Source organism: Astyanax mexicanus, chromosome 2 (genome assembly GCF_023375975.1).
Source record: "Astyanax mexicanus isolate ESR-SI-001 chromosome 2, AstMex3_surface, whole genome shotgun sequence".
In the NCBI taxonomy this organism is placed as follows: Eukaryota; Metazoa; Chordata; class Actinopteri; order Characiformes; family Acestrorhamphidae; genus Astyanax; species Astyanax mexicanus.
In genome coordinates, this window is record NC_064409.1 from 25,379,718 (window position 1) to 25,392,088 (window position 12,371).

The window sequence follows — 12,371 nt, forward strand, 5'->3', positions numbered from 1 at the left end:
AAAAAGTTCAGTTTAAAAAAAGTTAATCTGGCATCCAAAAAAAAAAAAAAAAATCTAAAATAAGCAACAGAATAATCTGCTGTGGTCAGATTTACACTTTTAAATAAAAGAGTTCTCCAAGAGTTCTTTAGTGAAAACAGTGGTCCAAACATTTTTTTTATATTACAACGAATTATTTGCTTAGGGTGCCAATGAGCTCTGTTCTGATTGGCTGCAGTTTATGGTGCCTTTTTTATTTAAATATGCTGGTATTTGTGACGGCACAAAAATGACAAATACATTAGGGCTGTTTTTTCTTGTTTCTTCTAGACAGACATGTTTTAAAACCTGAAAACAACTTTTATACACCATGTCACACTTTTATACTGAACGTGATGTTTGGATGGTATCAGTGAATTAATATCTATGGGTGAACATGTGATTATTTGGTGAATGCAGCTGAAACACTTTAACAACCTTGAACACGAACTCAACCTTTGGCTCACAATTCAAATGATCTATTGCAGATTGCACACTGTGACACACACACACACACACACACACAACCACACACACACACACACACACACATTCACTGACTGCCTACCTGCCATCCCCCATTAACACTGTTATATAACAGCTTCTTTATCTGTCCTCTCTTTATTCCAGACTCTAAAATGGCAGGATTTACCCTCTAATGACAGATGCCTGACCTTCATATTAGAGCTAAAAGGTCAACAAACCTCCCACCAGAGCAGATTAAAGTGCTAGTTTGGTGAAAAACAATTATCCAGCACTTAAGCCCATTTACTCTTTAACCACAGCACACACTGTATTAATTTAAGGAGTATACATGATATGCATTTATACCTCAATGGTGGAGGCTTTATACCCCACTAGCCCAATGCTGGAGGCTTTATACCCCTCTATCCCAATGCTGGAGGCTTTATACCCCTCTAGCCCAATGCTGGAGGCTTTATACCCCTCTAGCCCAATGCTGGAGGCTTTATGCCCCTCTAGCCCAAAGCTGAAGGCTTTATACACCTCTAGCCCAATGCAGGATGTTTTACACTCCTCTGGTCCAATGCTAGAGGTGTTTACCCCTCTAACACAATGCTAAAGGCTTTATACCCCTCTAGCCCAATGCTGGAGGGCTTTATACCCCTCTAGCCCAATGCTGGAGGGCTTTATACCCCTCTATCCCAAAGCTGAAGGCTTTATACACCTCTAGCCCAATGCAGGAAGTTTTACACTCCTCTAGCCCAATGCTGGAGGCTTTATACCTCTCTAGCCAAATATTAGAGGCTTTATACCCCTCTAGCCCAATGCTGGAGGCTTTATACCCCCTAGCCCTATCCTATAGGCTTTATACCCTTCTAGGCCAATGTTAGAGGTTTTATACTCCACTTTATACCCATCTAGCCTAATGCTGGAGGGCTTTACACTGTTGTAGGTCAATTTTTGGGGCTTTATACCGCTCTAGTCCAATACTAAATGTTTAAACTCCTCTATAACCCCTTTATAATAGTGTAATTCTATAGAGAACCTATATCTTCCCCTGCTTTAATGTTCAGTATGTTTAGACTAATAGGGTGAGAGAGAGGGTGAGAGAGATAGAAAGACAGAGCGCGAGAGTAAAAAGGGCACATGTCCTTCATTCTGTACAGGGAATCAGTCTGGCCACTGATGTGTGCTCTCTAGCACAAAGAGGACAGCTGCAGCTCATCCACATGGAACAACCCCTCCATCATCTCTCTCTCTCTCTCTCTCTCTCTCTCTCTCGTATATCGGACCCATCTGTGGAAAGCCTCTCTCAGACCACCTGTGTAAAATCTGGAGTGAAAGCCCATCTGGATCTGTCTAAAGCAGTGATATTTGTTCTACTTTAAAAATGGAAAAAAAAAGCTTTTACAACCTATTCTAAACAGAATTTTTGTTTGTACAACAAAATAATGTTCTACTTTGTTCTATGTAGAACCACTGACTTCACTAAATCCAATGAATCTTATTTTAAAAATGCTTTTGCATCCTTGAAAACCCTGGTCTTTAGTAAAGCCAGTAGTTATATTTGGAATTCTTAATGTTATTTCCATGGTGGCCAGACACACGACACACACACGCGGATGCCAAACACAGCGAGCAAGGGTAAAGAACATACCAGATTGAACAGACAAAAAGGTCATACACGGGAAATCCAAAATAGGTAGAAGGGCAAGGCAAAATAAGTAGTCAATACACAACAATAAGGTTCGGCAACAAGAAAATCAAACAATTCAGGGTTAAGCAAAAATAAGTGAAAACACTTTTTTACACAAGACTGGATGGATGGATAGTTTTTTCCCTTAATACCTGAAATAATCATTTAAAAAGTGCTTTTTTACCTTCAAAACAGCAACTTTACAGAATAGAGATAAAACCTTTTTAGATTTTTTAGGAGAAGGTGAATGAAAAAAGAATTTCTATTGGTCCACTCATCAATACATTTTGACACTGTGTAAGAGACAGATTATTTGTTCAAATAATGTAGTAAACTTGAAATTGTCAAAAAGGAAGATTTCTGAAAATGTGTAGTAAAGAACTCATGATAAAGAACTGTAGCTGTTACAGTCATAGTTCACCGGTTGACGGGTCAGGTCGCTGTTGGTTCTTGAGGGGCAGCTCTACAGATCTGCTGATGTGATTAATGGTGCAGAGAAGTATCAGACAGGTCCGTCGGGTGTTCTGTCCGGTTCTGAATGAATGTGTGGAGCACCGTGAGACTGTCGTTAGTGGAGTTTAAACGGGAGAATGAATCGAAGTCATTACTTCACGTGTGCTGGGGTTTGTAGCCGCGATGTAAAACATTATGCATTTAAATCAATATGGCGAATCAACACACGGCCCGGCGATAAATCATATTCCGGCCGGCTCAGGAGGATCAGCGCTATCGATCGGGTCTGAGAGGGGAAGCAGCCGTGCTTTACTGCTATCAGGGGTATTCTCCCAGAACGCATAAGCGGAACACCTGCTCAAGCTGTAGTATTCATTCAATTAATTACTATGCTATTATTATGCTTTAATAAACCAGAAGATCCAAATATCATAAACGAAGTATAGCTGAGCTACACCCATTTTTACACCCATTACCCATCTTATCAGCTGCAATATCAGTGCTGTATCAGTTTATCTGCATATTTTATTATCCTCCTTTCACAACTGAGAATTATCCACCAACAGCGTCTTATACTTTCAGGTACATATAAGAATGTGTTCTACAGTGAAATAGGAGGAAACTATATTAGAGTGGTACTGGGTGGCGCTGTCCAGGCGAGCTTGGTGCTGAAAGTGCAGTGTGTGAACATGGCTGACCTACAGTGGGTCAACACTAAACCCAACAATCACACAGCTAATTTCTGACTACAGGCCAAAACCTCTGGATTATCTAAATCCTTAGAGAGAGAGCGAGAGAGAGAGAGAGAGAGAGAGAGAGAGAGAGAGAGAGAGAGAGAGAGAGAGTGTGTGTGTGTGTGTGTGTGTGAGCGAGATTAAAAAGAACAGATTTTGGCACAGGATCCCACATTGCTGATCATGTGACTCTAATCTTTTCCCCCACAGTGATACAGAGACAGCCAATCAAACACACAAACACACACACACACACACACACACACACACGCATTAAAACAATAAATATCCTTAATGAAACACATGATACAATGATACACAACTCTAAAAGTGGAGAAATGGACCAACACAAACAAGCAGGAACAGACCAAAAGAGACAGAACTTTATTATTATTAAAAAAAAAAATCATTACCAATAGAAAAGACCAGGCTAAAACCATACAATAAAATGGACCAACAGCACAACAGCAAATGGACAAAAAGGATAAACCAATAGAAACAAGTCAATAGAAACAGACCATTCCTAAAATACAATATAATGTCCCAACAAAAACAAATCTGTTCACAAGATCAAAAGAAACAAACAAATAGTACGGACCAATAAACCCAAGTCAATAAGATAAAAACATGTGCTGAATAATAGATACAGTTCAATAGACACAGACTGATAGAGAAATCCCAATAAGATCAGACCAATAGAATAAACCAAAGTAACATACCAATGGAACCTGACCAATAAAAACAAAACAAAAAAAAGGAGAAGAACCAATAGGAACAGACCAATAGAATAAACCAAAATAACATACCAATAGAAACTGACCAATAAATACAGAGTAATGGAGAAGCACCATTAGCAACAGACAATAGAATAAACAAAATAACATACCAATAAAAACTGACCAATAGAAACAGGCCAATGGAAACAGACTAAGAGAAACATAAGAAGAGAATGGGTATTTCGACAAGCCAATAGAGATAGACAAATAATAATAGACTAATGAAAATTGACCAGTAGAATGGGCCAAAAGAAACAGACCAATGGGAATAGACACATAGACACACCCCCCCTAGACACACACATACAGTTGTTTACTTTGTAATCTTGAGCTTCACCCACACACACACACACACACACACACGCACACACACACACACACACACACACACACACACACACACACACACACACACACACACACACACGCGCACACACACACACACACCACACACACCACACACACACTGGTTGACTACACTCCTGAAATGTCACACAGGTTTCTGCTCTAATCGTCTGCTCTGTGCATGCAGGCCCGTAGGCGGACACTCAGCAGTGTGTGAGCGTTTGTGTGTGTGTGTGTTTGTGTGTGTTCATTAGTCACAGTCCTGCTGACCAACACTGCGCTCATTTCAGTGCTACCGGTTCACTGTGCCATTTACAGTTAAACAAAAACAGCAACAGAGCCTAAACCCCAGTGCACCCACTGTACCATCCACAATACCACAGTAACCACCATAGACCCATCAACCCCAATGCCTACATTTACAACATTATTACGGTAATATACTGTATATGTCCTGTTATATACTCTACACATTTATATATATATAGTAGAAATATCTAAAAGCCTGACTGGTTTAAAAACATGTCTTTGTCTTACAGGGGAGGGGTTAAACTAATAACAGTGTGTGTTTGTGTGTGTGTGTCCAGCTGTGGTGTCATTAATAGTTAATGAGTGACTCTGGCAGGCTGCCTATTGATATGCTGCTTTTGTTTGGTTAAGGCTGTGGAGTCTGCTCCTCCGGAAGGACAGTAGGGCAGCACGATATATACTAATACTAATACTAATTTATTTTAGTTATAAACTTGCTATAGATAAGTGTATATGTTTAGTGTATTGTATTGTTTAAAGTGGTGATAAATCTGGAGACCGAGGACAAGGATGTGTTGTAATCTGATGAAAAAAATCCTGGGAAAGGCTTGCTGTGTGTGGGTGAACATTATCCTGCTGAAAAACATAAGTTGGTGTGTTCATGACTAGCAGTCAACAAAGTCTCATCAAGAGGTGCACTACACAAAAATAGCCATGAGAGCCTTTTATACATCCTCTTTTGCAAAGACTCAGTGCTTAAGACCAAATGTGTGTGTGTGTGTGTGTGTGTGATCTAACAAAGCTTTTCCAGGCTGTAATTCAGCAGCTCCACTCAAAATGAGCTCTAGACACTGTTATATTTTCCTTAATGGGAATATCCAGGTGGAATAAAAGCTTGGAACAGTGTAGCCTGTCCCCCATTTTCCATCTCTACAGAACCCTGACCGAGCTCAACAGCACAAATCCTTTCTTCAGGAGCACAGAGCGAAATAAACGGGACAGAGGGAGTTCATCTGAAATCAGACTGAATTAATTTCTATTTCTATGTAAAGTGTGAGGACAGGGAACAGCATTTCCAAGCAGCTTCGGTCGTTCTGTGGAGAACAAAGGTAGTTAATGTAGTGTAATGCATTTTGGTCATTCTGGTTGAGAACCTCAAACAGAATACAGCAGAATTAGCCAGCAGACTTCGTATGATGGAGGAATCTCTAACTGCTGTCTGCCCCAATTCAACCAATGAGCTGTAAGAGATGTAAGTACCTTTAAAAAACAAGTTTTGTGCTTCTTTTGCAGTTAAGCATAAACTAGTTTGTTTGTGGTTTGCCAATTAGCCCAAGCTCATTAGCGTGTGGAAGAGCTTAGCATTTGCATAAAAGTAATAGAGCCCTTAAAAAGCTCATTCTAAAAGGGACCTAAACTGGCAAGAATAGAGCTGGAGAGAGCTGGTCTTTATGTGAGAGTGATTTTTGCAAAGAACTTTTGTATAGCCTATTGACCTGTTTTAACTTGTGTAAAAAGTTGTGTAATATGTCCCTTTTCACCAATTACCATACAAGTAAATTATCTGTGCTACCACAAAATCTTTGATGCAATGCTAAACTGTGGATAAATATTTTTAATTAATGTTAGTAGCCTATTTTTTTGGTTAAAATGATAATGTAGCATCATGTGATTAAGCAGGCTATTTTGTAAGTTATCGTTTTTAACTCACTGTAACTAATAATTCTGAATTTTAGCATATTTTAATGATCTGTTCCTTTAACCCAGGGTGGTCCAGTCAGTCCATCCACCCTGGAGCAGATGGAGCACCAGAGCTGCTAAAAATACCCCCACTTCCTGCCGGCGCTGCAGGTGGACCAGAGGGGCCTGAGCTGGTCTTCTGTTTGATCATGGATGACACAATCCAGCCCTCAGTTTTGGGCCTGTTTTAGCCATGCTAAGCTAATTTAGCCCTGTTAGTGCTGTATAACAAACAATCATGCAGTGTCAGAACCCAAATTACCATTGTTTATTAAAGATTACTAAACACCTCCACACTGTTTGAGTTAAGGAGAATGTAATGATTTTTGCATGCTAGTTAGCATTGAGCTAAGCACACGTTGTTTTTAGCAACATTCAGAAGGTTGAGTTTGATACGCAAAATAGGCACCAGCTGTTTTCTGTCTGTTCTGATCTTCTATTTGATCACAGTCATGATATGATTCAGACCTCAGTCTGCCTGCCAGTCTGTCTACTGTTATTAGCCATGCTATGCTAAGCTAATGTAGACGATGTTCTAGATAACAGTGTCTGTTATAGATTACTCTACTGAACACCTGAACACAGTTTGAGGTGAGAAGTGCGTGTGATTATTTACACATGCTAATTAGCATGATGCTAACTGGTGTACATAAGTGTACATTGTTTGTTAGCTACATTAGCCTGGTAGCATGAAGTTACAATGCAAAATAAGTACCAGCTACCTCCTGCTGGCAATACAGATGGACCAAAGTTGCCTGTACTGGTGTTTTAATCAGTAATGACACAATTCAGACTTAACTAATCCTCCTTTTGTTATTAGCCAAGAGATGCTAAGCTAATTTAGCCAATTTTCTAGCCCATAACATAGCTATACAGTGTCACTACTTACATAATCTCAAAAAGTCTGAATATAGATTACTGAATACCTGTTTAATGAGTTGGGTATGCTAGTTAGCTTCAAGCTAATTGGTGTACATAAACTTACATAGTTTTCTAGCTTCAGTTGCTTAATAGCTTGAGTGTAAAATGTAAAATAAACACCAGCTACTTCCTGCTTCTGCTGACGGTCTATTTTAACACAGTGATAACATGATTTATACCTCAGTCTGCCTGCAACTGTTTTTTTTAGCTACGCTAAGATAAGCTAAGCTAATGTAGCCCAATTTAGCTTAGTAACGAGACCTGAAATGATTTTGATTCACAATTACCTCATGTGATCTACTATTAAGAACCTCATTCAGAAAAATGCCCAATATACTAAATAGTGTGTCAAACTGGATACATGTCAGTTATAAATGATGTTTATTAGCTACATTAGCCATTAGCCTGTTATGAACACGACACAACAATATCAGAGTGTTATGAACACCATACAAAAAGGGGTTGGCAAACTCAGTAATGCCCTAAAACATAAACAGAGATAAATTTCGGTAACAGAGAATGTTTATTAGCTACATTTGCCATTAGCCTCATAGCTCCAGTGTAAAAACTGAAGAAGTGCAAATTATGACACGGATGATGGACCAGATTTGTGGAAGCTGGAGGGTGAATGCTGTCTGCTTTCAAAGAACAGAAAGAACGAGAGAGAGAGAGAGAGAGAGAGAGAGAGAGGAAACGACAGAAAATCCTTTATTCATGTGTAGAGATGAAGTCCCCAGAGCCTGAGCCAGAAATAGAGCGACAGCGGGGAGAGAGAGAGAACGCTACTGAAGTTATTCAAACCCCTAAAGCTCACACACACACACACACACACACACACACACACACACACACACACACACACTCAATCACACACACACACACATGCACGACTCCTCATCACTTCAAAGCCATTGTTTCTACCGACACACAACACGCCCTGAATCCAGTCCTAACACTGTACACTCCACTCATTTGCTTATGCTTATACACAATATATACACCCACCATATACCCACACTGTATACACATAATCATAATCTATGCTCACTGTACACACACACACCATGTACACACAGTGTGTACAAACACTGCATACACACATATGTATGTATACACACACTGTATACACACTATATACATACATACATACATACAACGATTTGCCTAATTCTGTGTTAGGCTGCATTCAAACCTACCTTGTTTGGTCGGAGCCAAAATAACAAGTGTGAAAATTGATTCATAGTTTGATTTGTTTGCACTACAAAACACTTTTCTAGGGTTTTTTTCACAACAAAAAATTCCAGCCCAGAGTCTGGGCTGCACTAAACAACTTTACTACATCCTGTCATCATTACATATGTGGGCGGAGTCTACCACTTTTTTTTCTCTCTGATGGGTTTGTACTTTCCAGTCTGTGTTTAGTATTAGTATCTTTTTTGTATAATTATCAAGCTTTTCCTAGATAAATCTATATGTATATGAACTGTATGTGTGTTCATATACATTTAAACTATGTATATAAAGCAAAATACATAACATGCATGAGCTTGCTTAATTGTGATCCATTTTACTTTCTAAAATACACTCTTAACTGTCACCCAGTACTAAAACACATAATGAGCCCGTACACATTACTACACATCAAACACTGTATATCAGTAATATATATAAAATTAGTGAAGATTAACAGCGTAGACAAGCACACTATTCAACGATATACATCATGCATGTCATTAAAGTCCTAACAAATCAAATTATACACATTGCATTATATATCACTAATAATTCACATTTATATAAACAGGCACACAGTGTCCAGACTGTGTCCAGTCATTTACGCTACAGACTGTACTCATTGTACTTAGATGTGATTCATACACATTGCATGACAGCATCAGCAGTAACGCACTGCCCAGGCTGTCTCTGTGCTGTTTTATAGCACAGCTATAATGCTCTATATAATATACTGTAAATATATCAAAATTAAAATGTCTTGTATATGATGTATATAGCAGCATGTATACACATATACACAGTGTACATACACCTAAATATATAGACTCTGCTGACTATACATACAGTATACTCCAACATTAACACAAATCATATATAACATTATGAAAGTAGAATAAATATTTATTCTACTTGTTGCTATGCAGTATATATGTATACAGCATACATACATTTATATATGCATACAAAATAAATCAATAAAATAGTTTAGAAACCAGTAGACATTTAAATAGACCCCAACAGCACCACATAAACATGAACATCTATACACTTAATGTTATATAATGCATATCAATACCAGCATTAATGCATTTTGCTGGTACCTATGCACACTGACAACAATCACAAACATAACAGCAACACAGCCATACATGCACCATTACATCATACAATCTATATGCATAAACATACATACATATAAATATATACCAATTTGACATACATACTATGACTATAATATAAACTCATAGTCCAGACGTGCTGAGACCAGTACACTTCTGATAAAAACTCAAATTGTACCACACCAGAAGAACACAACAGCAATATAAGCTATACACGTAATGTTATATAATGCATGGCAATACCAGCATAAATGGATTTGTTAGTACCTACACACGTCAGTATGAATCACGCACATCACAGCAACACTGCCTTATTTAGTATGCAGTGTTATATATGGTAAATATACTAAATATATAATTTATAAAAAGTAATGCAAAGTATATACACAACATTTACAAATTTATACCAGTTTGACCTATATAATGTTGGTATAATATAAAGGCAAAATCCAGGCAGTGAACAGTCATTCAGCAACTAAAACCAGCATATTGTGTACGGTATCATACCCAACCAGCCCCACATAAGCAAATATGTGGCATACAATATATAGAATTATTATACAGTATATACATACAGTGTATATACTTATACCAGCAAAATTGCATATTGTTAGTTTGCGCACACATCGAATAACACGCTTCTCGGCAACACTGTCATTCATGCACTGTCCACAACCTATACACAGTATATACCAGGACACAATCTACATACAAGTGTGTATATAGATTATATAAAGTATATACACACATATACCAATTGTATGGTACGAAATAATAGTCAAGGCACTGTCCAGCACTTCAGCAATTGAAACCAGTGTACTGTACTCAGTATAAGATCCCTACTACAAGCAGCACAGAAGCAAATAGTAGATATGTGGTCTAATATATATGATTAGTGTATATAGTATGAGAACCAACTATCACTGCACACACTGTAAAATCTATACACTTATTGTAATTATGCATGGCGGTACCAGACTAAATGCTTTTTCCTATATATGAAACACACACACAATGTATGGCAAGACTACGATACAACCACTGCTCACATTCTATATATAGTATATGTATACATAAGCATATATACATAAGTATATACAAGCATATATCAATTTTATGATATAAAATCATAAAAATGTTAATGCAGTGTACAGTACTTCAGCAACTGAAATCAGTATACTGTATTTACAGTAACATAAAGTAAATATTGTCTAAATGTGTTCTAATTTATATACATTTAGTGTATGTATCCACATATAGTATAAACTGTAATATATGCATATATGCATTTTGTTAGTTCATACACACATCAGAATCAATTGTATGCTTCTCATCAACACTGCCATAGATGAAATGTCTATAATCTATATACACGGTTTATACACATAATACACTACAAAACTATATACTAAAACATACATAAATTTGACATACATAATATAACTACAATATAAAATCATGGTAACATTCAGGCAATGTTCAGTAGTTCTTCAACTGAAACCAGTGTACTGTATACAGTACCAAGAGCCAACCACAACCAGCACCACAAAAGCAAACTAAATGGTCTAAAATGTGTTCTAAATATATACAACATGTGTGTATAGTATAAGAACTAACTATCACTACACAAATAACAACATCTATACACTTAATCGTATATAATGCATGGCAATGCTAGCATCAAATCGATATGAATCACTGATCTTAGCAACAGTATATACCCCCATACAACCTCTATACATAAACACATTTACATAATGTATACTGTATAATGTGACATATATAACATATAAAACAAAACACCATAGTCCAGGCTGAAACTGAAACCTGTACAGTGTATACAGTATATGACCCCTACAACCATCACCATATCAACAGACTAAAATAAAGGTCTAAAATATATACAGTTAGTGTATGTATATTTATATACTATATACTGTAATACTACAGCATACTCGCCAATACATTAGGAACACCATAGAGCTTTATGTGCTGTATTAATTAAACCCAAGAGTACTCATCACACAACACACACACACACCATGCACTGTAACACACAGCCAGCTGCCTGCTGCCTGTGTGTTACAGTGTACGGTGTGTGTGTGTGTGTATGTGTGTGTGTGTGTGTGTTAGTACAGTAAAGATGCTGTCTCTTACCGGTCAGTGTGTGTGTGTGTGTGTTCCCACTTCTGGCTTTAATTCAGGCTGGATTCCGCTGCCGCTCACACACTCGGGCTCTCTCGCTCGTTCTCTCTCTCTCTCTCTCTCCTGGAGGAAAAGCGACACACTTGTCTACATCCAAACGATGCTCTGACTCCCTTTCTCTCTTCTCCTGTCTCTCTCTATCGCTCTCGCTCTCTTTCTCTCGTACTCCTCTACCCGCCCACCTCCCCCTGACCCCTCCCTCTGCCTCCCTCTCCCTCTCCCTCCCTCTCCCTCTCCCTGTCTCTCTTTCTCTTCCTCTCTCTCTCTCTCTTGCTCACCCACTCACTCACTCTCTCACCAGTTATTTTTCCCCACTCCTTCTCACACTCTCTCACTCTCTCTCTCTCTCTCTCTCTCTCTCTCTCTCTCTCTCTCTGCATGTCTCCATGTCTCTCGCCCTCAGTTCTGGAGAATGGGG

At 38.3% G+C, this 12,371-nt stretch overlaps 2 protein-coding genes across 5 annotated transcripts in view; one reads left to right on the forward strand and one right to left on the reverse strand.

Annotated features, from left to right (window-relative positions):
- Nucleotides 1-12,371, forward strand: part of rps16 (ribosomal protein S16) — a 1,145,183-nt gene that overhangs the window by 411,001 nt on the left and 721,811 nt on the right. The gene's annotated exons all lie outside the window — the stretch shown is intronic.
- syt1a (synaptotagmin Ia) overlaps nucleotides 1-12,371 on the reverse strand; it is a 409,759-nt gene that overhangs the window by 149,657 nt on the left and 247,731 nt on the right. The window contains exon 4 of one of the 4 annotated variants that reach the window (XM_049473918.1): nucleotides 11,906-12,016. The exons of 2 other annotated variants lie outside the window; for them this stretch is intronic. The gene's annotated coding sequence lies outside the window, so the exon portion shown is untranslated. Of the gene's footprint in view, nucleotides 1-11,905; nucleotides 12,098-12,371 lie in introns of those variants that run through there. One more of the 4 variants, XM_007287794.4, reaches the window with a different exon arrangement.